The following is a 24,991-nucleotide window of genomic DNA, read 5'->3' on the forward strand; positions in this document are numbered from 1 at the left end:
GTGACTGCCAAGTAAATGGGACTCCCTAATATCTGGACTTTGTTTGTTGCTGTGATCTATAACATTCTTTACAGTGTTAAGTGCTGTACTGGAGCAGACCATAATTGCTACAAACTGACAACACCTGTTTTATTTGCTCTTCACAAACTCACACCACTGTGAGCGCAACACAGTATACCTGCTTTCGATCACTATGCTGTTCATGGGGTATTTTCCAGAGGTGTACCTACCATTAGTCCTTGTACCCAGGAGTGAAGATTTCTACTTCTTTAGAGTTTGTGAGAGAAACCATCTTACCTCTCCATAACTGATGGAATGGCAACTGAGGAACAACTCATACCGACAAACCTGGTAACTTCTTAGGGAACAGTAGTAGCTGACAAATCTATCAAAACACCCACAACATAATCCATGCTTCCCCCAAAACTGTGAACACAGGAGGATGACTTGAGGGCTTACATCATAGCATTTGTACAATGTCAATCAGAATAGACATGACTGAGCCAAGCAGGTTAGGATACTCTTTGCGCACCTAACAGAGGATTCCCGCTGTGCTTTCAGTGATATAAAGGGAGCAGACTACAAAATCATGAAAAGTCAAGGAGTATTTGGTTGCAAGTGCTGTGATCACAGCAGAGATCCAGGGTCAACAATTGCATGACTGAAAATTTTTCAGAACATATAATGGTAACAGCATCCCCACGATGCAGAGGGATAATGCTCTTACTGTGACCCAGATGACCCATTTTCTGTTAGTGGCACAGACACTGGGGAGTCCACAGTTAATGGCCAATGTCAGCTCACCCAATCTGGGAGAAGGGGGCAGCCTAAGTTCACTGCAATATGCAGCACATGAGCCTGTCAAGCTCTATGCTGCATGAATGATGAGCCACTCACGTGGAAGGTTGTGCATGCATGGATGCATGCATATATGCATCTGTGAAGGGCATCAATCACGGAGCTGGTAAGGCTATTGCAAGGGGCTGGCTGTTAAAGTTCATTTCCCAGCAAGGAGTACTATGCTGTACCAGTATCCTCAATCTCCTCACTGGCCCTGCACAAGGATCGGGTTGAGCTCTGGGGAGGCTAAGGTGACTCCATTAGTCCTGGTGAACAAAAAGAGCAGCTGATGTTCATATTTTGTCTTTCTTTACTGGGACAGTTCAACTCGGATTAGAATAAACCCCTTTTCAGAGGAGGACTGGGCAGAAAAGCCCCATATATTGTACAATCATTAAAACAATCATGAAAGTTTAAACAAAAATTGGAGAAACATATACAGTATAAGATTATGCATAAATGAGGTTAAGCAAAAGGAAGTCAGATATATATCGTACAAGAATCCACATCTAACGTATGCATCACATACATGTACAAATGAGATATTTATACACAGAAACAGTTTATGAGCAAGAATAGTTTAGTTTATAGTAATAGATTAGTCTCAGTTTATGTCTTTGGTGTAATAAAATCATTCATTTTTTGTGAAACAATACTTCAAAGGGGAGAAAAAAATACATTAAGACGATAGTAATAGTAAGAAATATATAAGTTAAGTCAGAGTAGAAGGAAATTACTGTGATGAGAAATCAGAAATGAGGAAAGGAGTGCAGTAAGGATTTGTTCTAGAGACAAGAAGAGTTGAAATGTATTAATATTATGGCAATCGGCCTAGTTAGATGCAGGAGCAGATACATTTTTGTCTCAGGAGTCATTTTGTTTCTGAAGGAATTTTCATTTTGCTCTGTTTTCACTGCTAGAGGGATGGAGTTCCACTTTTTTGAAATTGATAAGGTAGTGGGGTAGTTCTAGCCAATTATGTTCTCTGTGTGCTAGCCAGTGATGTGACCAGTAGTGACAGTTTGTGGCAAATCTGGTGGTTTTGTTATGACATTGTTCTAGCTTTGCCAGCAACGTGGCCTGTAGGTTACTGAAAATGAGGGATGCACATAGTAGAGAAGGTAGTAAGTAAACAGATATTTCATCAGTGAGGAATGATTTTATTCTATATAAAGAGACAAGTTTCTGGTGTGTTTTTCTTTATGGCCTGGTTAATGTGTTGATCAAATTTCAGGGGGTTATCATTGAGGGTACTTAAGAGTTCAGCCAGGTAAACTTGTTCAGTCTTAGTGTTGTTAGCAGAAATTATAGTAAAAGGTGTTTTTGGTTTGAGATGTGTTTGGGAGCAAATAATATTAATTTTGTTTTTACTGGGCTTTAGTAGGAGTTGACATTTGTTTATCCAAGATTCAATAGAAGAGAATGCATGTTGGGTAATGTGCTGAAGTTTTGTTTGTATGTTTTGCTGAGCAGATCATGTTGGAGTTGTCAGCCTACTGAATTACAGAGGCTTGTTTTCTGGCAGTATGAAGATCATTAATGAAGAGGTTCAAGAGTAGAGGACCTAATATAGAACCTTGTGTGGCTCCTTTTTACTGAGAGGAAAGCAGAGAAGCCATCGTTCCATTTTACTGCCTGTGCCCTGTTGGATTGGTAACTATGGAGCCAATGTAGACTGGTATTGGCTAGGCTCATATTAGCAAGTTGGAGTAATAGATTTTTTCCTTGGACACTGTATCAAAGGATTTAGATAAGTCTAAGAAAAGTGTTGAGATTAGATTACCTTAATTTCTTTGTGTGTTTACAGTAGAAGTGAAATAAACCAGATCAGTAATAGTGCTTTGGTGAGGTCTAAAGCCATGCTAGGTAGGAGAGATGAACTGATTTTCTAATAAGTAGTTGAGAAGCTGAGTATGCATGCATTTCACCAGAATCTTAGATATGGAGGGTAGAACAGCTATTGGTCTACAATTAGAGGATTCCGTTGCGGTGCCACCTTTGTACAGGGGTAGTATAAAACATATTTTCCCATATGGATGGGGCAAGATTTTCAAAGACGGACCAATTTTTCAGACTGGAGATAGGATAGGTTATGTCATCAGTTGCCATTTTAATGTACACAGTTGGGAGGTTATTAGCTGCAAGTGTGGAAGGTTTCAGTTTTAGAAAAAAAATGATAGTTCCAGTAGGGACTGTTTGGAAAGAAAAATGGCTAAGCAAATGTGGGCATTGTGGTGGAGGTTTGAATTGGTCTGGTGAGTTACTGATTAAAGATTTAACTATTTTAATGAAACTGGTATTAAATTGGTTGACTAAATTACTCTTTTGTGTTGCAAGCTTGGGGTCATCTTGCCTTGGCTGTAATAACTTGTTAATGGAGTTATACAATATTTTGGATTGTTAAAGTATGAATTTTGGAGTGTGGAATATTAGCTTTTGTTGTCTTTTTATTTAGGTGCTTAGTTTGGTTTCTTAGTTGTTCAGAGTTTTGGAAGAAGCCATTTTTTTTTTTTTTGTCCAGGCCTTCCAAGCTTTGTCTTTGCAGAGTTTCTATTGTCAGCCATGGGGCTTTTCTAGCTCTGGTTGAGGCTAGTGAGTCAAGTACACTTATGAAAGGATTGTTAATAGTTTTACTGCATTTATATAATAATAATGTCTCACTTATGTGGATTAAAACACATACCCTGGGATTCAAGAAGCTCAGCGCAAGGACGGTTTTAGCCTTGCACCGAGAGTCCTCACTACAGATGGTGCAGCAGCACCATATGAATATGCATGAGGGCATGCTGCCGCACCCTTGACATGCACAGGAAGCATGTGCGAGTGCAGTGGGTATGTACAAGTGCTCTACGGAGGCGTAAACATGCCCCAACAGTTGCAAAACCTACTATGCCTACTAGCAGAGCCGCCTCTAATATTAAGTCAGTAATTCAGTGTCCGTGGCTAGTGAAATGTATGCTAAGCATACAAGAGTGCCCACAAACAGTGAAATAAAATCAAAGTAGCAAACACACAAGCATGTAAAGGAATGTTGAGCCCTGTCCCTAGAACTTTCACAATTAGATTCCCCATGTCCCTATTATACATTTGAATTACTGCAATATCGATGGTGTAAGCAAAGCGCAGAGTGTTTGCGTGTTGCTGCTCTCCGCCAAGTGTAGCTTACACATCAAATTCATTAAAATAGAGTAAAACGTGCAAAATCAACATAAATGTCAATAGTGTAGTGTTTAGAGCATCCACCTAATGAACAGGCATTCACGGTTCGAACCCAACAATGGCACATATCATTTTCCATGTGGAATGAATGAATTTCGTTTTGCTGTAAAACTGACATAAGAGTATCCGATGAGATAATTAACTTAAATATCATTCAATCAATGTGGCACTGTCATAATGAATAAGGCACTAGTAAGCAGGTGTAAGCACAAATAAGCAGCAGTAAACATATATAATATATGCGCGGGTCTAAGCAGTGCCCAGCATAAGAAATGTATATAAGTATTTACAGATATATAATACATATATATATATATATATATATATATATATATATATATATATATACACACACACATATATATATATATATATATATATATATATATATATATATATATATATATATATATATACATATATACATATCTATCTATCGATCTATGAAGAAAGAATGATGTAACAATAAAGCATACAAAAGAAATGAGAAGGGAATCAACAGCAACCCCAGTATTATATAGCGCTGTCAGCGTATGTCATATCAAGCTGGGCAGGAGTGAGCAAAGCACTGCTACTCACACCACAGGCAGGATATTACCAGTGGGAGTAACATTGCTGATCTGCTAAGTCTACTTTACACACAGAGGGTAGTCCCTGGTGGGACTACCCGAAAATTGATAGGCTATTTGGCCATCCGACCATTACACAAGCAAGGGCAGGTATGTTCAAGGACTAAATGGTGGGAGAGCCTGAGAATACATGGGTTGGGACAACATATGTGTAGGGCCCCTAACACTCAGGAGAGGGCAATGTGTGGAGGTGTGTCATGGCTGCGATAACAACTGGACAATGGATGGTATGCATGTATGTTGAACTCGGGTGGGGTGGAGGAACTAAGGGTATGAAATTATGGAGCCAGGCGTGCCAGGGTTGGTTCTAATTGGACCGCCCCGTGGAGGTCAGTGAGTTTGTTATAAGTATATATGCATACACACATGCAGACATCTATATGTAGAAGTACATTCTCTGTAGCACATTCACTCCATTTGCAGACATAAATAACATGAATGTGCCCTTACAAACCTCGACAGTAGATAGAATAATAGGTTGTGCATAAGAGGGAAGGTACGAATCTACTAAAACTCAGAAGTGTGTACAATGTCCGAAGTCAGTGCTGTGCTGAAAAAAATCAAATGTGAGGACTTTCCCACACATGGAATCATTCCTGTGATCTGCCTGCTATGGCAACGCCAATTACTAAACCGGTCTATTTGTAAAAGAAATACGCCGAACACGTACATAATTAGGCTCTCATGTGTAACGTGTGTGTTACCACATAGTCATACTTATTAATTTATTGCAGTATCATGTTAACGGGAGTAAGGATGTAATGAAGTATAGAGTCTAATCTTGACATAAAGACATGCGTGTCCCATGTGGGACAACCCAAAAATTGCAAATATTGTCCTTTTTCTCGCTCATGTCACCAATGTTTGTGGACTAAAAGTTTGGGAGTTCTGAGGATATGTGGAGTGAGTCAACCGATGGGATGGGTTTACAGGAGTAGGGAGTGGCCAATGTGTAGTGGTGTGGATACACCGCAAATCCAACTGGAGAATGGATGACTGCAGTTTAGAGAGACGTTGGGGTGGGTGTTTGAGGAACCAGGAGCCATGGGTATATGGGTATATATGCAAATGAAGCAGCACAGCAATAGTGTATTGGTTAGAGCAACCACCTAACGAACAGACATTCCCGTTCCGAATCCCACTGCATCATATACCATTTAACATCGGTAATTTGTACATGAACATATTGCAACATCTGCTCGCTATATAACCTGCAAAATAACACTTAAAAGTTAACAGGAGTGAAGTGTCAGTGTCATAATGAATAATGCACTAGTAAGCATGTTTAAGCATATATAAACATCAGTAAGCATGTGTAAGTGCATTTGCGCGGGGTATGCATTGCTTTACGCACACACACCCATATATATATATATATATATATATATATATATATATATATATATATATATATATATATATATATATATATATATATATATATATATATATATATATATATATATATATATATATATATATATATATATATATATATATATATATATATACATACACACACACACACACACACACACACACACACACATATATATATATATATATATATATATATATATATATAGTTGCAGACATATATATATATATATATATGTGTGTGTGTGTGTGTGTGTGTGTGTGTGTGTGTGTGTGTGTGTGTGCGTAGATATACACAGATATACAGCTATGATAGGAAACAGCACAAAAGAATGACATATGTTCACAGGCTATGCCAATGGAAGTGAGGGACCCAAGCAAGAAACATGAAATACGTAGCATGACATTCCACCCCCCCCCCCCCAGCCGGACACGGGAAACATTCACACAAACAATGTAAAGAGTACACTGCTCCACAGACCACAGGCAGGATACAATTGGGGGGGTAGACAGTGCACCCGTGAATTCTAATCTTGGAACACAGACAGGAGCGTCCCTTGCGGGACACCCCAAAAATTGGCAAGACCAAAAGAAGGTGATAAACCGAACATTCTGGCTAGGGTGTATACATACCCGGAATACAAGGATGGGAAAGCCTGATGACCCATGGGTCGAGACAATTGTATGAAATGGGTCCCGTGAAGTGGGGAGAGGGCAGCGTGTAGTGGTGTGTTCAGAACCGACCAGGTCCCAGAGTAAGGATGGTGCGGGTGGGGGAACTATGGGTAGCTACTTATGGGTCTAGGTGTGCAGGTGTTGGCTGATGTGGGCCTATATGGACAGCCTCAGGGATGTAAGCAAATGTGTTCATTGGGCAGAGGCATCGCCCAACGAGCAGCTACACCCACTACGAGTCCCACTGCAGCAAAGTGTAATCTATATGGCAAGGAACAGAATAACCAGATGTAGATGTATATATGTAGAGGTATGTGTGTGTATATCTATCCACAGCAACATAGAGATAAGCCTCTCCCTCTCTGAAGTGCAAATGTATACATACAGAGACAGAATACATATACATACCCACATATAGATATATACATATGTATGCAGACACCCATAGACCCATATGTTGTTTTATATATATATATATATATATATATATATATATATATATATATATATATATATATATATATATAGACAGCAATATGTAAATATATACATGTATGCATACATATACAGATATATCTGTATATAGTAATGTATATATATATATATATATATATATATATATATATATATATATATATATATATATATATATATATGTGACTGTAATTATACACATGTATATAGCTAGGATATGATACAGCAGTTACGAGTTACATATGTTCACAGTCCGTGCATATGGGGGTAAGAGGTCCAATAAACCAACATGTAACACGTAGCATCAAACCCACCCACCCTCCCAGCTAGGCCGGTGAGACATACAGACACACAATAAAAGTAAACACACCACTGCTTCCCAGACCACAGGCAGGATACTACCAGTGGGAGAGACCTGTCAGGTCTAATCTTGAAACATAGACATCAATGTCCCTTGTGGGACACCCAAAAATTAATGATCATTGGAGCCAGTCCCAGTAATGATTCATCAAACCAGGCTGTAGATGTACACGGACCAGTAGGTTGTGCAAGCCTGATAACCCATGGGTCGACACAAAGTACGACATGTGTCCCGACATGTGAAGAGTGGGCAGTGTGTAGTGGTGTATTTATACCCCACCTGCACCCACAGTAAGGATGAGCACTGTAGAGGAGGGGTAGGTGGGGGAACTATAGGTATGCAATTATGGGCCTAGGAGTGCAGGTGTTGGCTGGTGCAGTCATATTAGGACTGCTTCGGGGATGTAAGTAATATTCCAAAATGGGCATAGCTGATGCCCAAACCTATCAACCCCTAAGAGCAAATCCACTGGACAGGACATAAACCATTGGGGGAACAAATAGGGACCATACCTCTGAACTGTCCCCAATTTCCAGGGACGTCCCTGATTTTGACTCAATTTCTAACTCTGTCCCACTTAATCCTTCCTAAAACTAGTGACTTTTGGAGGAAAGGTGGTGAATTACACGTAATGAATAACAACAATTAAGAGTTATAAACATCATTTACCTCAGAAAATGTGTATGAATTCATATCCTCTGAGTCTGTCAATGTGTCAGGTTAATAGCACTAATAATTTAAATGTGTCCCTGATGTTGTTATGACGTGTCCCCGATTCAGTTGATATTTTTCCCCAATCGTATGAGAGGTCTGATAGGGACAGAAAGCACATATTCCACTGACAACCTGAGAAAGATGATAGAATATTAGGCATGCAATAGTATGACTCGGTTGAAGGATGTGGGTTCCAAAACCCAATTACTTGTTTTTATTGAAGATTATCAGTTCCCATGTATTAGCCAGACAGGTGCAGATTTTAAGAGGAACACACCAATAATATGAATCAAACTCTGGACAGGCCGCGGATTCCGTACAGTCGAATGGCATGCTTTCGCCTAATGGGCAGCCATTCGTGATACTGTAGGCATGTAATCCGATGTAATAGGCATCACAAGGTAATATCGTAGTCTTCACTCCCACCCAGGAATGTGAGTGTCAGATGCAAACACCAAATGCAGTGCATTTTCAAGTGCGGGAGCAAGCGGGTGTAAGCCTGTTTGGCCGCCAGTATGCGAGTATTACACTGGTGAAGCAATGTAGAGGCTAACTGAGTGTAAGAAACTGTAACCAGAGGTTAGCATTGCTTAGCTCTGTGCAAACCCATGCACACCTGCTTTAATGTGCCTTAATTACTCCGTATTCAACGGCCTTGTTCTGCCCAGCAACAAAATAAACGGCCTCTGCGAGGCTCGAAACCCAGGACCCTGCACACACAGCTATTGTGATTTACCACTAAGCCATAGCAGATATACAGACATCGGATCTTATCACAAACATATCATCCAGCACAGTCATTCAACAGTATAGGAAATGTATTCCATCATGTAGATGTATGTGTGTGTTTTTATGTCCAGATATAAATACATACACATATATAGAAATATCAAGAACATCCCATGTGACAACAAAGCATTACAAAGGAAGGAAAAGGAAAACAAAAGCAATGCCTGTATTATGTAGTGGTGTCGTCCTATGTAATATCAAGACTCCCTCAGACAGACATGTGTCATTAATACACGCAAACATTTGTACATTGGCCAAATACATCACTCTGTACATTTTATTTACATTAACACAACAGTTCCTGTCCAATCATTATGTGAGAACAGTACTCTTGCAAGGTGTTGTGTGCAACATCATCATCATGAAAAAGGTAAATGGGGTAACCATAGAGGGACCGGTAGTGTTGTGTGTATAATGGGGTCATCTGCATCACGTGTACCTGGAACCTTTAGGAGTCATGTGCATACCAGGATTGTATGTCTGAGAGACAGGGGTGAGGACAACTGGAGTATGTTGTGATGCATATTAAAAGGGTTACATGTGCCCAGTGGACATATGTGTGAAATGGACAGCTATGTATGGGGAAAACATTGTTCTAGGAACCGACTGGCCTTTTGTTTCCATAGGATGAGAGTGGGATGTGGGGGAAGGAGAGTAGGTATGCTCGTGGAGGATAGGTTGGGTAGGATGACAGACAAGACAGCATACAGGGTCGGTATATGACACATGTGGGAGGATACACTTTGGACGGGGTGGGGTGTTTGGCAGTCACAAGCCCATGACCCCCCAGATGGAAACAGTGGGATGGAGGTCCCCAGCCGTGGGCAGCCACCACTGCATCAAAACAGCCGCAAAGGTGGCAGTGCTGCAGGCTGTCTAGGAGGGGCAGGCTTACCCTGTAAATGTGACACTCTGCCCTCAAGCTGGCATATCTGGCCTCAAAACCCCTTATTGAGTCCCCTACACACCACGTCCGGGACTGTATGACAGCCAACATTTTCCTGTCTGGACCTGCTCCCAGGGGGGCAAGCCCCATCCTCAGTGGTGGTTCCACCAGAAGGTGGTGCAAAGCCAACAGAGGTGGAGGTCCAAGGTTGGGCCCCAGATGTGCTGGTGCCCGGTGCCATGGCCATCTGAAGTGGGACAGGAGGTTCTGCCGGGACCTCCAAACCCATACAGCCTATGGTGTTGCAGTTTTAACACAGATATAGCTTAGTAATAGTCAACAGCATTCAGGATTACTTATAACAGCATGCATAGATATGACCATCAACCCAACACAACAGATGGTATACATTTGCAGAGGGAGCACAACACATGCATATATACTGCATGACATCTGTACAAAGTGTAGAAGACTTGTGACTGCAGCTATGAACAGTGGGCCATTACTGGCATATCACTGAGAACCCCAGACAGTGTCTGTCATACCACTGTTTCATGTGACATATGTCCAGTCAGGGATGCGATGGCAGTAACTCATCACTATCACCATGTACTGACTGCAATCCTCACACTATGCTCCTGCAGTTCACAGATGTGTGTTCAGTGAGTAACACAGGAAACAAATGGTTCCACACACTGACCAGTCCACAGATGGCCCTACAGATGGGGGTTCCCTCACAAACAGAGCACTGTCTTGTCAGTTTTAAAACATGCAGAATAGCCATTACCACACACAACTTGTTAAACTGGCAGTAGTCTCAATGAAGCATAGCTACACTCACATGCTGTAGTCATGTCTGGCACATCACCCTCCTGTCTTTAGGCTATTTCCCACTGTGTAAGTTGTTTGAGGAACATCCAGATATCATCTGTGATGCCATTTACCAAACATCAGATCCAGGCACCACTCACAGCAACTGTCATGGGCAAACACCAACATGATGTTCCTAGATATTGTATTGTGTTTCCATGTGATTGGCTATGGTAACATCATCACAGCTGTTCCACATGTATTCAGCTAGAGGATGACTGCAATAGGTGCAGAAGCCATCACCTGATCATGGCCATCACTTACAAAACACAAGCTACTGCTGAGCAGGTGTACAACTCCACATCCGCCAGAGGGTGTGTGGGAGGGACAGACAGAGGCAAAGTACATCAGAGAAGGGCTTGGAGACTAAAACCTAAGCATCGTCTGTCACACACCTACCAGTACACGGGTTCAAACCCCTGACTGACTAGTCATTACAAGTGCATGCAGTTACTCCATGTGCCACAAAGCTGACATGTTGGTGTGCTGTAAGAACATATATGTGTGCTTGTGAGTGACATCTGCAACAGAGGTATAGTAGACATACATTAGGTGTAGCACACATGGCTGTCCACATGAACAGATGTCATTGTCAACACAAGCACACTCTCTAATTAACTCACATTGACACACTTTGTCAGGCCCACAAATACACTTCCTAGCTACTTAGTTTGTCACACTGCAGTAATGCACAGGTACTACATACACCACAGGGGATATCAGGAGGTTCTATGGGCTAGGGCATGTGAACGTGTCTGACATCAGTTGGTATGCCAATGGGAGTTATACTGGGTGTGACTGTGGTTGGGAGCATCATACCCCACACACAGACACAAGGTGCCAGTACTTACATGCATGTGTGCATTGCTTCATGGGTGTGTAGTGGTTGGTTGTGCAAGATGGCTGTTCAAGGCTGGGTGAGGGGTAATCCTTGGCATCACACCACCAGACAATGGTATGCAGTGTGGTACAGGGGTGTAGTGTCTGCAATTTCCCACACAGATGGGTATTGTATGAACTGTCCTGACATCCTGGTTACCATTGTGTATGGCCATTGCTTTGCAATGCATGCCATGTCTGTGCTTGATAGTCCTTGACATGGACATTGTCTGGGATGTGCACGTCCCACAATAATATACAGTGACATGTACAAGTGTACCTAGTTTGGCTGGCACATGTTGTGTACACAGACTGTTATCCTCAGATATGCCAATACTGGCCTGGTGTGGCAGGACCTGCTTATAGACAGCAAGTTGACCCTGCACCTGCATTGATGGCATGATACAGGTATTCCCTGGTGTCAGTGGCATCTGTTCATACACGGCACATGTGTAAGGCATTTTATGGCCTCTGTGGATCACATTTGATGGCATCACATATGTTGCAGGCATCCAGTGGGGAACATAGTGAAGGCACATTGTCCGCAATTATGTGCCTATTGTACTGCTGTACAGGGTGCCATGCCCTCTGCAGCCCACTGCAATCACACCATGCCTACTATCTGTCATCAATGTGCAGGGTACTAGCAACATAGCGGGATATTCTAGGCAAGTGTGTTAGTGTATGACACATGGGTTCAGAATGTATTCTGGGTAATAGTAGGGTTGCATACTTTGTTCACCAGGCCTTTTGCCAGATGTAGGGGTATGGCTTGCCAACACAGTCCCTTGGCTGACTGACATCTGTACCCCTCATGAGGTGGACATTGTGACATATAATATGGACACCATATAGGAAAACTACCAAATCCACTCCCCAGCAGGTCCAGTGGTTAGACACTCACAGCCACCTCCACACAGGCTCTGACTGTCAAACACACGCCCACCTGCCATGTCTTGGAATAGAACCCCTACCTAACTAGGTGTATTACACTACAACATTACGCAGTTACAGCACGCGTTACGGAGATTACTGGGTTACAGTACTCCCAGAGGTGTATTACTAGGTGGGTGACAACAGCAGGATTGCCAAAGGTGGTTATGTGAATTGTAAAGAGTGTGCATACTCTAAAAAGCATTATTACTTTCTCAGACAGACACATTTGGCCTCTCTTGGAATAGAACCCCTAACTAACTAGTCTATCACACTACAGCAATATACATTTACAGCATGCGCTACGGAGAAAATTGGGTTACAGTAGTCCCAGAGGTGTATTTCTAGGTGGGTGACATCAGCAGGAATTCCAAAGGTGGTTATGTGAATTGTAAAGAGTGTGCATACTCTAAAAAGCATTGTTACTTTCTCAGGCAGACACAGTTGGTCTTTCTTGGAATAGAATCCTTACCCAGCTACTTTATCACACTACAGCAATACACAGTTACAGCACGCGCTATGGAAAATACTGGGTTACAACAGTCCCAGAGGTGTATTTCTAGGTGGGTGACATCAGCAGGATTGCCGAAGGTGGGTATGTGAATTGTAAAGAGAGTGCATACTCTAAAAGCATTGTTTCTTTTACAGGCAGGCAAATACACACACACACTCGGTCTGTCTGCGATTAGAACACCTACCAAACTAGTTTAACACACTACAGCATTACTCAGTTACAGCACACACCAGGGAGATTACTGGGTTACAGCAGTCCCAGAGGTGTATTTGTAGGTGGGTGATATCAGCAGGATTGCCAAAGAAGGGCAATTCAAGTGTACTGTGAGTTATACATGTCTGTTACCTGCGTGTACCCACTGCTTACTGTCATGAAAACACATTTACACCTGCTTAAAAGTGTCTTATGCAGTCCTAATTGACAGTATCAACAAGGCTTGCAGGTCTTGAACCCTGGACCATGCACACTCAGGTCACTGGATGTACCACTAAGCCATCTGGGTTGTATACATGTTGCATGGAGTCTATAATGCACATCTTACTACAGGTATTCCACAGTACTGAAAACAAATGGGGCAGTCACTTTGTGCACATATGTACAGTACCCTTGAATGCACTGTACTCTGTGAAACAACAAAGACAAGTCTACATCTGTACAACTGTCATACCTACATATATATGCACCTACGGGATGTGTACATATATATGCATATACACAGACACAGCTATAGCCATATATATATATATATATATATATATATATATATATATATATATATATATATATATACACACACACACACACACACACACACACACACACACACACACACACACACACACACACACACACACACACGTCTGAACACACTTTGTGACACAGAAGGGTTCCAAAGGAACTGACGTGTACACAAAACAGAGGCATCTCTTGTGCTATAACATTTAAATCTTAAGCAGTTCACCAGAGAAGGGATGTTTGTTGTGTATGTGAAGTTTGGGGTGGGGAATGATGGCTAATGTAATCTACCCTGGGGATTATGGAGTTAGGGTGGGGAAATGATGGGTATGGACTTACACCCATTGACCACTTCTGTGTCACCGCTTGACAGTGGCACAGGAAAATAACATACCCAACCATAGTCGTGCTTGACTGTGTATTCTTTACCATTCTGAACTATGTAATACTTTGTAGACACCGGTCACCACAGATGGCTACCATGGTGTGCTAAAAGACATTGCACATGTCTATGCCTGGCTACAGGGTAGTCACACACACAAACACGCACACACTTGCCAGTATTGTGCATACACGTCTTGCGTATGTAAAGGTAACTAGTACAGTGGTATGCAGTTTGGGTATGTGGCACAGAACACATACAATTACACTTACTCTGATTCCTCTTCTGAGCTGGTTGACATCACAGGACTGATTACTTGCAGTGAGGAGGGGGGAAGAGAGTGGTTTAGCAGGTGACAAGGATAAAGGCCAGTGCAAAAGGAGGTATCTCTTTGGAATGCAGCAATACCCACTGCCATGACAGGATGCAGACACAAATACACACACACAGCCACCCTCAGCCATTTGCTGACACATACTCAGGCATTTGCTGACACACACACAGATGCCAGTGGTGGGATCAGAACTCCTGCCTATCTACAGATCACTATTACAGTACTACGCAGTTACATGATGCACCACAGAGATTACACATTCCAAGGCAGTCAGACTACCCTTCTAAGATTGAGGACAACAACAGGGAGACTGACACTCACGAAGTACATAGCTGTAGACATATGTGTTTAAAGTAGGTGTCCATTACAACCTGTATGCACAAACAAGACACATCATCTGCAGGTAGGCCTGAGAGGTATAGTTGTAGCACAACAGGAACCTGAACTGGAGTATGGCCATCTGTGGAATGGATAACTACTATCACTATACAGAGTTACAGTGGGCATGCTCATACACTTAGTAACAAAGGGCTTGTTGGATGCACTGACTCAAATTACACAAGGTGGCAGTGGGTACGCTCATACACTTAGTAGCACAGGGCTGTTTGGGATGCACTTCGATTCCAACCACAGAAGGCCACAGTGTGCATGCTCATACACTTACTTGTACAGAACACATTGTAATGGACTCCTATTGTAAACACACAGGTTTACAGCTATGTACATCTTACCTATCAGTATATATGCACATCCTACTGGTTTACTACCTGATACCTGTATGTGGCCTGTAAATGATATATCTGTGTCTGTGCTGTGTGATACACATGCATACATGTACATGAAGTACTGACATATATGCGTTAAGTATACACATTCATGCATGTGTGGATGTGTCAGACAGAAGGTTACCTGGGACACACATGCAGATGCTACCTACAGCATGTTTCACACACCTTGCTGACCTGAAAGACATACATTGATAGCAGGTTGTGGACAGTGGCATTATACATGGAACAGTGGCATGTGCAAGCATAATGTGTGAGCCACATTGTGTAATGGCACTGAGGTGCAGGTGTCAAGATGACCTCTCTCAGCTGTGTTAGTAGTTGTCATTATTAGCAGGACTGCTACCCTAAGTATATCTCACATTGGTCATATACACAATTTCTGCTGCTGTCCATCACCTTACATGAGGCATTTGTTACCAAGCACATTACTGCCACTCACAGTGATGTCATGGTATGAGTGGCAACTGCTAGACCAAAACAATGAGCCAATGTCCTGCTGTTATTATGAGGTTGTCCAGTGTCTGTCATTCTGGTCTGTCATGACTGAACGATAAGCCTTCAACACAGAGCACATGCATCCATGTTTCACATGTGTGTGGATAATACCTAGGTCGCATTTACCCATATAGCTATATTCCAAGGCAAATGTCCTACACCCAGAAGTAACACCCTGACACCTACACAACAATTACATTGGATGCTTATGCTAACCAGTGCTAGATGTGTGGCTTTAGTAATCCATTTGCTCAATGTAGAACTTAGAATGGGGAATACTGACATCTGTGCAGTGAGGAATACCTGGCTGAAGGCTCTGTAGTGCACAATTGCATTACCACCATATAACTCAGATCCAGACATGTGGGCCATAACAGTGGTATGGACCATTCCAGGTGGTGGTGTACACATATTCATAAAGGTTACTCACATGTAAAGACCACTACTCCGACATAACACATCACAGATGAGTCAGGTACAGGTGACCCTGACCCTGAGCAGCATCTTACCCTCACCAAGAATGATGCCACAGTACAAAGACAAAATGATCAGTTTTAACAATTGGCTTAATTACTGGTGTCATTCTAAGGGGATCCAATGTCTGTCTGCTTGGGATGACATGCTTGACAAGCCACGCTGCTTCGCAAGGGATGGCTTGCACCTGTCACCCCTGGGCTTCCGGATATTGGCCAAGGCTCTTGCCACCCGCATAGTGCCTTTTTAGGCAAGGCTCAAATGATAAAACTACCTCCCTAGAAAACACAAGTGGAAAAAATTAAGGGTAATGCTGCTCAATGCCAGAAGTCTAAACCTCAAGGATGCACGCCCTCGAAGCCCTCCTCAGTATGGAGAACATCGATGTCTGTGCAGTGACTGAAACCTGGTTCAAGGCTCCTGAGAGCACCCCAGCACTATCAGGTTTTACCTCATATCATGCTTTCTGGCCCCAAAACTTGGACCAAACCACAAAAGGAGGGGAGTATCCATTTTCATCAAAGATACCCACACCTCCAGGTTAGTGGCAACGCACGAAGCATCGGAGACTATCCAGGTGCAACTAACCATAGGCAAAACTGCCTTACAGTTTGTAGCATGCTACAGACCACCTCTCAAACTCAGGAACCCCACACAGCCTTCCTGAAGACACTGGAGAGTATGAATGTCTCCAAATACCATCATTTTGGGAGACTTCAACTACCCAAACATAGACTGGGAACATTACTTAAGCCCCAACACCCTAGCCCAAAGGTTCCTAGAATTCATAAACTCAAATGCAATGGAACAACTAGTCACCATTCCCACAAGAGGAGACAATATACTAGACCTGATCATCACAAACATGGGGACAAAATGCTCCACACCGGAAGTATATCCCTCTTTGGTAAGATCAGACCATAAATTAATCTCACTGGAAATCCACATCCCGCCCCCACCCCCTGCACAAAAGACCACAGTGAAGAACTTCAAAAGCAAACTTCACACTTCTTAAGACTGAAGTGGTATCCTTCAAGGCCCTGGGCCAGTGGAAACCACAACCCACACTGCTGAATCCTTTGCAAATGCCTTCTATGGGCACCTTCAAGAATGCATGGATCATGCAATCCCAAATAAAACCAAGACCCATTCCCCAAAGGCAGGTGCCGGTCTGGTGGACCCCAGCCATAAACAAACTTTACAACAGGAGGAGGAAGCTACTACATGACAGAGCAAAATCCCTAAAGGAAGGCATCTCTGATCAGTACTAGCAAAAACTATGATCACTCATAAAATCATCCAAGGCCAACTTTGAGAGAAAATCGCAAAAGACACAAAAGACAATCACAAGGCCTTCTTTAGCTATGTTAGAAACCTGGGTGGAAACTCCCAGATATGCTCAGAGTTAGTCCAAAATGACACAAAATACACTGAACCCACTGACATTGCCAACATTCTGGCAGACAGGTTCAGTGCAAATTTCTCCTCCCTCCCCCAAAAGGAGAAATAACTATCCCAGCAGAGTGTAGCCTCCTAACATCTCAGATGCCCAGGTGAGAGCTGCCCTCTAAAGCTAAAAACACAGCATCAATGGGACCGGATGGTGTCCCGGCTGTGTGCTACATGAACTCCAAGAGGAACTAAACCCACACATAAGGCTGCTGTTTAATCTTAGCCTTACTACAGGATACACCCAAAGAGTGGCACGGCAACAGTGGTCCCACTTCACAAAGGCGGTGCTTCTACAGACCCTGAAATTACCGCCCATGTTTGATGAGCCTGGTCTGCAAAGCTATGGAGAGGATCATTATGGAACTCATAAACAAAGACATTGGGGACCTACAGACATTGGATCCTACCCAATTTGGCTTTGTCAAGGGCAGATCCTGCCTTTTGAACTTGGTCGACTTTTTGAAACAGTCACTAAGGCCATTGATGAGGGTAAGGCAGTTCACACAGCCTACCTTGACCTTGCAAAAGCCTTTGACACAATACCCCACTCAGGCATCATAGACAAACTCACCAGCTTAAATGTAAACCCATATGTCACAAGATGGGTTGCAAACTGGCTCAAGGACAGAACCCACAGGGTCAGAGTTGCTGGAGCTATGTCAGACTCTAAGCCAGTCACAAGCGGTGTCCCACAGGGCTCAGTCCTGGGACCCCTCTTGTTCGGCATTTATTTTCCGAGGTACAGGCAAACATAGGAGGATTGTGGCTGACAAAGTTCGCAGATGACTGCAAACTGGGCCATAATTGATACTCCAGCGGACACAAACATCCTTCAGAGAGGCCTCATAGAAATGGATAATTGGTGCCAGAGCCATGGCCTTAAGCTGAACGCCAAAAAATGTATAGTCATACCCTTTGGGAAAAACAAGGTACCAACAAATTACCACATAGGTGGTAATCCATTAAGTACGGAGGAGGTAATCAGGGACCTAGGGACCCAGGTTGACAGTAACCTCTCATTTGACACTCACATTGCCAAAGTGGTTAGGAAGACCTTCTATATTGCCCACCTTATCATGAAGGGTTTCACATCTAGATCAAGAGAGGTCATTGTGCCCCTGTACTCTTCTCTTATCAGGCCAATGATTGAGTACAATGCCCCATTTGGGATGTATCTCACCTGACACCTGCAGCAGTTGGAAAGACCCCAAAAGTTCCTCACCAAGAGGATAAAGGGTTTTAAACATATGTCATATGCTGCCCGACTGAATAAACTCCAGCTCTATTCAGTCGCATACCGCCTACTCAGAGGAGATCTGTGCCTGACGTACAAGGCCATGTCCAATCCGGAATTAATGGACATCCTCCACCTCAGAAAATCCAAATCCATCAGAGCCACGAGAACAAGAGACTTAAACCTCAACACAGAAATAAATAGGACATGCTGGAGGGACAGATTCATAACCCAAAGGATCCCTACACTCTGGAACAGAATCCCAGTCCATGTTAGACAGAGCCCCTCACTGACTCTGTTCAAGAGAAATCTCGACGAATGGATGGGAGATCGTAGGTTTACCCCGGGGGTCATCTCTGTGTCACTACTAGACAGAGGCACAGTAAACTAAAATGCTAAAAGGGCATAGTATTCTCATCCTAAGGGGTGGTGAAAGCCACACACACTCTGGCTAGGCTTATAAATGCCCTAGGGCAGATAGCCTAGTATGAACCTATGAACCTATGAACCTAAATGCTGCATTCTAGGTTGTATCCTCATATACATCCACCACCTTGTCCCCAGACTACCAACACACATCCATATGTGGTATGACATAGTATGGTAGACCACCAGATAACCCTCAGTTGGTGGACTGTACCTAGACCTACATCAACTGTGCAATGTACTCATGTACAGACACAGCTGCATAATGTGTTATGCAATGCAATAATACCACTGTTTGTAACCAGCTCAGTTGTACACATACCAGGGTCCCTTGGATGTTGTCAGCATTAACATGGTCGACTGTTGCTGTACACCAGTAACAACACCCTCATGGTTGGATATGACCTAACTGTACCTGCCCTGGATATGTACATCCCGCACTCATACAACATAAATGACATTACCAAAGCTTTCATTATCCTTTCTACATACAGGTGGCTACAGTCATTACACACATGCACATGGCAGATAGCATGCTAACAGTACATAGTGTTTGATATCTATGTTAGAGATAATATTCCCTCTCTACTGGTCACCCATGACACCTATCATATCATACAACACCCCATGTGGCATGTATGTCATTAGACATGTCCACCTAATGCAATGCCTACAAACATGCCCAAATAACAGGATCATAGGACCCTCACAAGGCCTGTATTGACAGACTCAGGGAAATCCAGCTCTGCTCTGTATGTTCCTGAGTAGTCACAGGTGATATGTTCATGACATGTACAGCCATGTGTAGCCACAGCTCCTACATATACCCCATGTCAACAATTGCAAGCCATGCATGCTGTGTGCTGTCTGGACATTAGCCTTAGTACCACAATAGCCAGTACATGCTGGGGTGAGATGTTTACAAGCCACAGACCTCGCACGTGCTTGAATGAGTGTACTGCCTAGCTCTAACAGAGCACATTGCTGGAACTCTTCCAGTAAACATGAGGTGTGTGTGGCAAATATGATGTGCTCACTGTCGACCATTACAGTGCCCTGGCTTCACCATGGCACTGTCAGGTAACAGTTTGTAGGAGCATGACATGGAATAATGCTGCGTGTGTCTCACTGATATATGCTGTTGTCATATATGTACACTTGGCTACTCGGTGAAGGTGGTGGTGTCCTACCAGTACATGAATACAACATCCATTATGGTGTAATGCTCAGCTATGTTTCACACATGGTGCGGGGAAAGTGTGGAATGTATCCTCTTGACCTGCTAGTGCACTTACTGATGTAGACCGCATATGTGTACATGTATTGATGTTTGTGTAGATTCCATGTGTGTGCAGTGCCTGATGTCTGAAGGTGACTGTTGTCTTAGTACATCATGCTGTTGCAATACAGCCTCACCATTGCCAACTGTATATGGTGATATGCTCTAAGTACAGTAAGCCGTACATGAGGTATGGACAGATGTTTGGACATGAATACTAAGAGGTGGGGCTTCATTGCAGATGAATGATTACTGAGGACAGCTCACTGGTGTGTTACAACCATTCCTACAATAACCTGTGTAACTGCTAAGGTAAGGTTTTGTTAATTGAAGTGGAAGACAGACAATGTAGAATGCTGTAAGGGTGACACTGAAGGCAAACCTCATGACACCTGTATCAGTAATACCTCTCCTATGCATATATTGTGCATATATCAGCACAGTTGACAAAGGAAAGAGTCAGTAAGCTTTGTACCGGATGTGATAGTGCTGTACTTCTGTAATACCTATCATGAGATAGGCAGGTGTTTGATTCACAGTACTGGCACGTGTGGGTGTGTGTGTGTGTCCATATATGTCACGTATGGTTGGGAATACATCCCACATGTTTCACTCTCCTGAACACTGTTGTTGACACCAGTATAGAGTGAAGTGTAGAAAGAAAGGCATAGGCAGGTGGTTGAACCTCACACATGTAAAGTGTCTGTATGTGTGTGACATAGGTGTATATCTTTGTGAATACCATAGTATGTGTATGTGTGTGTGTGTGTGTGTGTGTGTGTGTGTGTGTGTGTGTGTATGTGTGTATATGGCTGTCTGTGTGTATGGCTGTCCGGTCCTTGCAGTGAGGCTGTATTTTACCATAATGAAATGTTAATGCCCCCTCCCCCCATCCCCTCAATGCAATCTAGCATCCCTGTTGATATCATCAATCGGTGACAGGCATTCTAACCACCTGTTAACATGTACACCCTGGGGTGTGACCTGTTGTTACCATAGCCTACTGATGGACCCCCCCTCCCCACATACACTCACTGCACTGTAGTATCCCTGTCGATGTCTTCGATTTTTGGCCATTCCGATTACCTTTACATGTGTAATCTCTGTGGCATGTCTTGTAATTGTGTAGTACTATAATGATGATATGCACATAGGCAGGGGTTCTCATCTGAACACTTAAACACTGGCAACTGTGTGTCAGAGTGTGTTACTGTTCTGTGAATCCCTGAGTGTGTGGGTGTGTCTGTGTTTGCATGCTGTCATGGCAGTGGGTATTACTGCTTCCCAATTAGAAGCCACTATTTCCACTGGCCTTTAGCCTTCTCATCCGGCATACCACTCTTTTACCTCCTCCCCGCTCCAGGTAACTATACTTGTGATGTCACCCACTATGGATGTGACGGCTCTGAACACAGTAGCTTTCTACACAGCTATCATGCACTTGGATCATTAGAACAGTAAACATAATTGAAACATGGGAGAATATAACTGTGATGTGGAAGCTACAAAGTGCATGCAGGTATTGTCATACTGACCTGTGAGTAGTCAACATGTACATATGGGACACTAACCGCAAACACTGACATCCCCCGGCACATACAACTACACCTGAAATAGGGAGGCAGAACGTCAAGATCAACATGCTGTTAGTGTTGTTACACATGATACATACTGTCAAACATACAAACTGCATTCTAAAACTGTAATAAATGGTATGTCTGCTGCCTGTCAACACTACTCAACAATATTAATCTACAATTGTCTACCTAGTATGTTCACCCTGTGCATCAGACCATATGAGCATGTCCCTGCACCGATGGTGTGGATGACAGGGATGCGGCACAGGCATCATCATATGCACAGGGTGATAATGTTTGCCAGAGGCCTAGGCTGCGCGATTGGATGACATCATGTGTGTGTGTTAGGGCCTGTGATATCATTGGGCGTGTGTGGATGTTATGCTTGTGTGTGTTGAGGTGCCCTACATTTGTTTCCGGTGTGTGTGTATGCATGCACATAGGTCTGGCATGTGGCTGGCCTACACAGGGGTAGTATTGACAAGTGAAGACTGTACAAGGCAGGTTTCACAGTTCACAGTGTCTGGCCATGGCCACGTAACCTGTGCCTGCAAGGAATTGCATGGGTACTACCAGGCAGAGGTCCAGAATGGGTACTGTCTGATGACACATGTCCACTGGAATCGTGTCCCTGTTGGGACCATCCAGGGCAACGTGCACATGGCCTGCTGTGTCCTGGTGTGGACTGCACAGCACCAGCTGCACTGCTGCTGTTACTGCCACTATTGGAGCGGGTATGTGCAGTAGCATGTTCACGTAGACTTTCAACAGGTGATGTAGCTGACCTATGTCCACATGCCCAATGCCTCACTCCCACCAGATGTTCCAGCAAAGACATTCCACGCTCGAGGATTGACATGCCATGGTCAAGGACAACCACCATGTCATCCAATCGTCTATCCAAAACATCTGCAAGATGATGGTGAGCATTTGCAAGTGCCTGGATGTCGTCAGTTAATGAATGGACAGCAGCCCTCTGAAGCCTCAGACCTTCTCTGTTGTGCCATTCAGCACATGCCTGTGCCACCATTACAGCCTGAAACATGTGTCTGGTGACTCCAGCTGATGTGCTTTGTCTCGCAGGGGCATGTTGGCCAGTTGTCCTCCTACGAACAGCACTGGGCACATGTCTGTGTGGGACATCACCAGTCTGTTGATGGGATCATGGTGTGCAGGCACACCTTCCATAGTCTCCACACTTCCCTTTTCCATGCTACCACCCGCCAACTAGACTACAGGAACAGGGCTCAGTTTTGAGATTTTTTTTTACTGGTTAATTGGGTAATTTGTTTAAAAGCCTTTTCTGATTCCTTGTAGTCATCTAAAGTTGTTTTAGGCGTATTTTTTACTGTTTGTAGTCATTTAAAGCTGTTTTAAGTGTATTTTTTTTTACTGTTTTTGACTTATCTTTTCAAAAAATGTTTTTCCTTGTTTCCCACCTTTCTAAGCTAGTATAGTCCAGTTTTCAAACTAGTGCTGAATTCAGGGCTGTGTTACAATTTTCTGAGTTGCCCATACCTTACTTGGATAGAAGAAGGTTTCTCTGTTCACCTGTGAGAGAGGGAGCTTTGAGCAGCCATCTGTCCCTGGAGGAGTAGTTCCAGCCCAGAAGTTAGTAGTTTATAGGCCATTTTGGGCTAATTTCTATCTTTTTCATTTACCTGCTGTAAAAATTGCATTTGCACATTTTTGCACATCCGGGCAGCGCGATTAGCTAGGGCTAAATTTATCCTGGCTCCACCAAGTCTCCTCTTCAGTTTTTCCCTTGAAAGTAGTCTAACTCTCAACCTAAGCACTTAAAAAGCATCCTACAGTCCAGCACTTGCTCAGACCTAATAGCAAGCACTAATATACCCCGACACTTGATTGCCTAGTAGGGCAAGGCTCATTATTCACCCCCTCACCAACCAAGTGACTAAGCAGCTCACCCTACTATTCAGACATGACCAAAGGGCAATTTCAGGTATACTCCCCAGTCCAGCTGGTGAACCTGGGTATCCTGAGGCAATGTTACAACTGCCTCATGTACACAGACAACCCTCTCCTCCTACCATAAAACATTAACATATGCAAGAGATACAATTAAATAGCTAAACTGGAGGCTAATCTCTCTCCACCCAAGATTGGAACAGGCAGTCATGAGGAGAAGGATAACACTTGCACCACACCTCCAGCCTCACAGAGACATACTAAACCAGCACTGGCAAAAAATACACATAAATACATGAAATCATACTCAGAAGCTCTAAATAAAAACCTGCAAAAGCATCGGAGACCTCCAAAGCAGACACCCGAAAAACCTGCACCTCCCGCCACAAACCAGACAACACATAAAACACAAAATCAGTGTGCCGCACAATCACAACCCTTAAGGTGAAATAACATACCTAACACACTAGTAATAGGTGACTCTATAGTCAGGCACACTGATGTCCCACTCACTAGGCTGGACAAGGAGAAGGTTACTGTTAGCTGCTTGTCAGGATCCAGAATCCGCCACATAACACAAGCACTCATCACTCCAGAACAAGTACAAATATGACTCTGTCATGGTTCATGTTGGTGTGAATGACCTGAGACGTACCTTCCTGGACTACATGAAAAGAGACATGGAAGAGCTCTCTGATCATGTAGCGCAGGTGGGTATGACCCTGA

Source organism: Protopterus annectens, chromosome 5.part1, assembly GCF_019279795.1.
Source record: "Protopterus annectens isolate FY-2018-M chromosome 5.part1, PAN1.0, whole genome shotgun sequence".
NCBI lineage: Eukaryota > Metazoa > Chordata > Ceratodontiformes > Protopteridae > Protopterus > Protopterus annectens.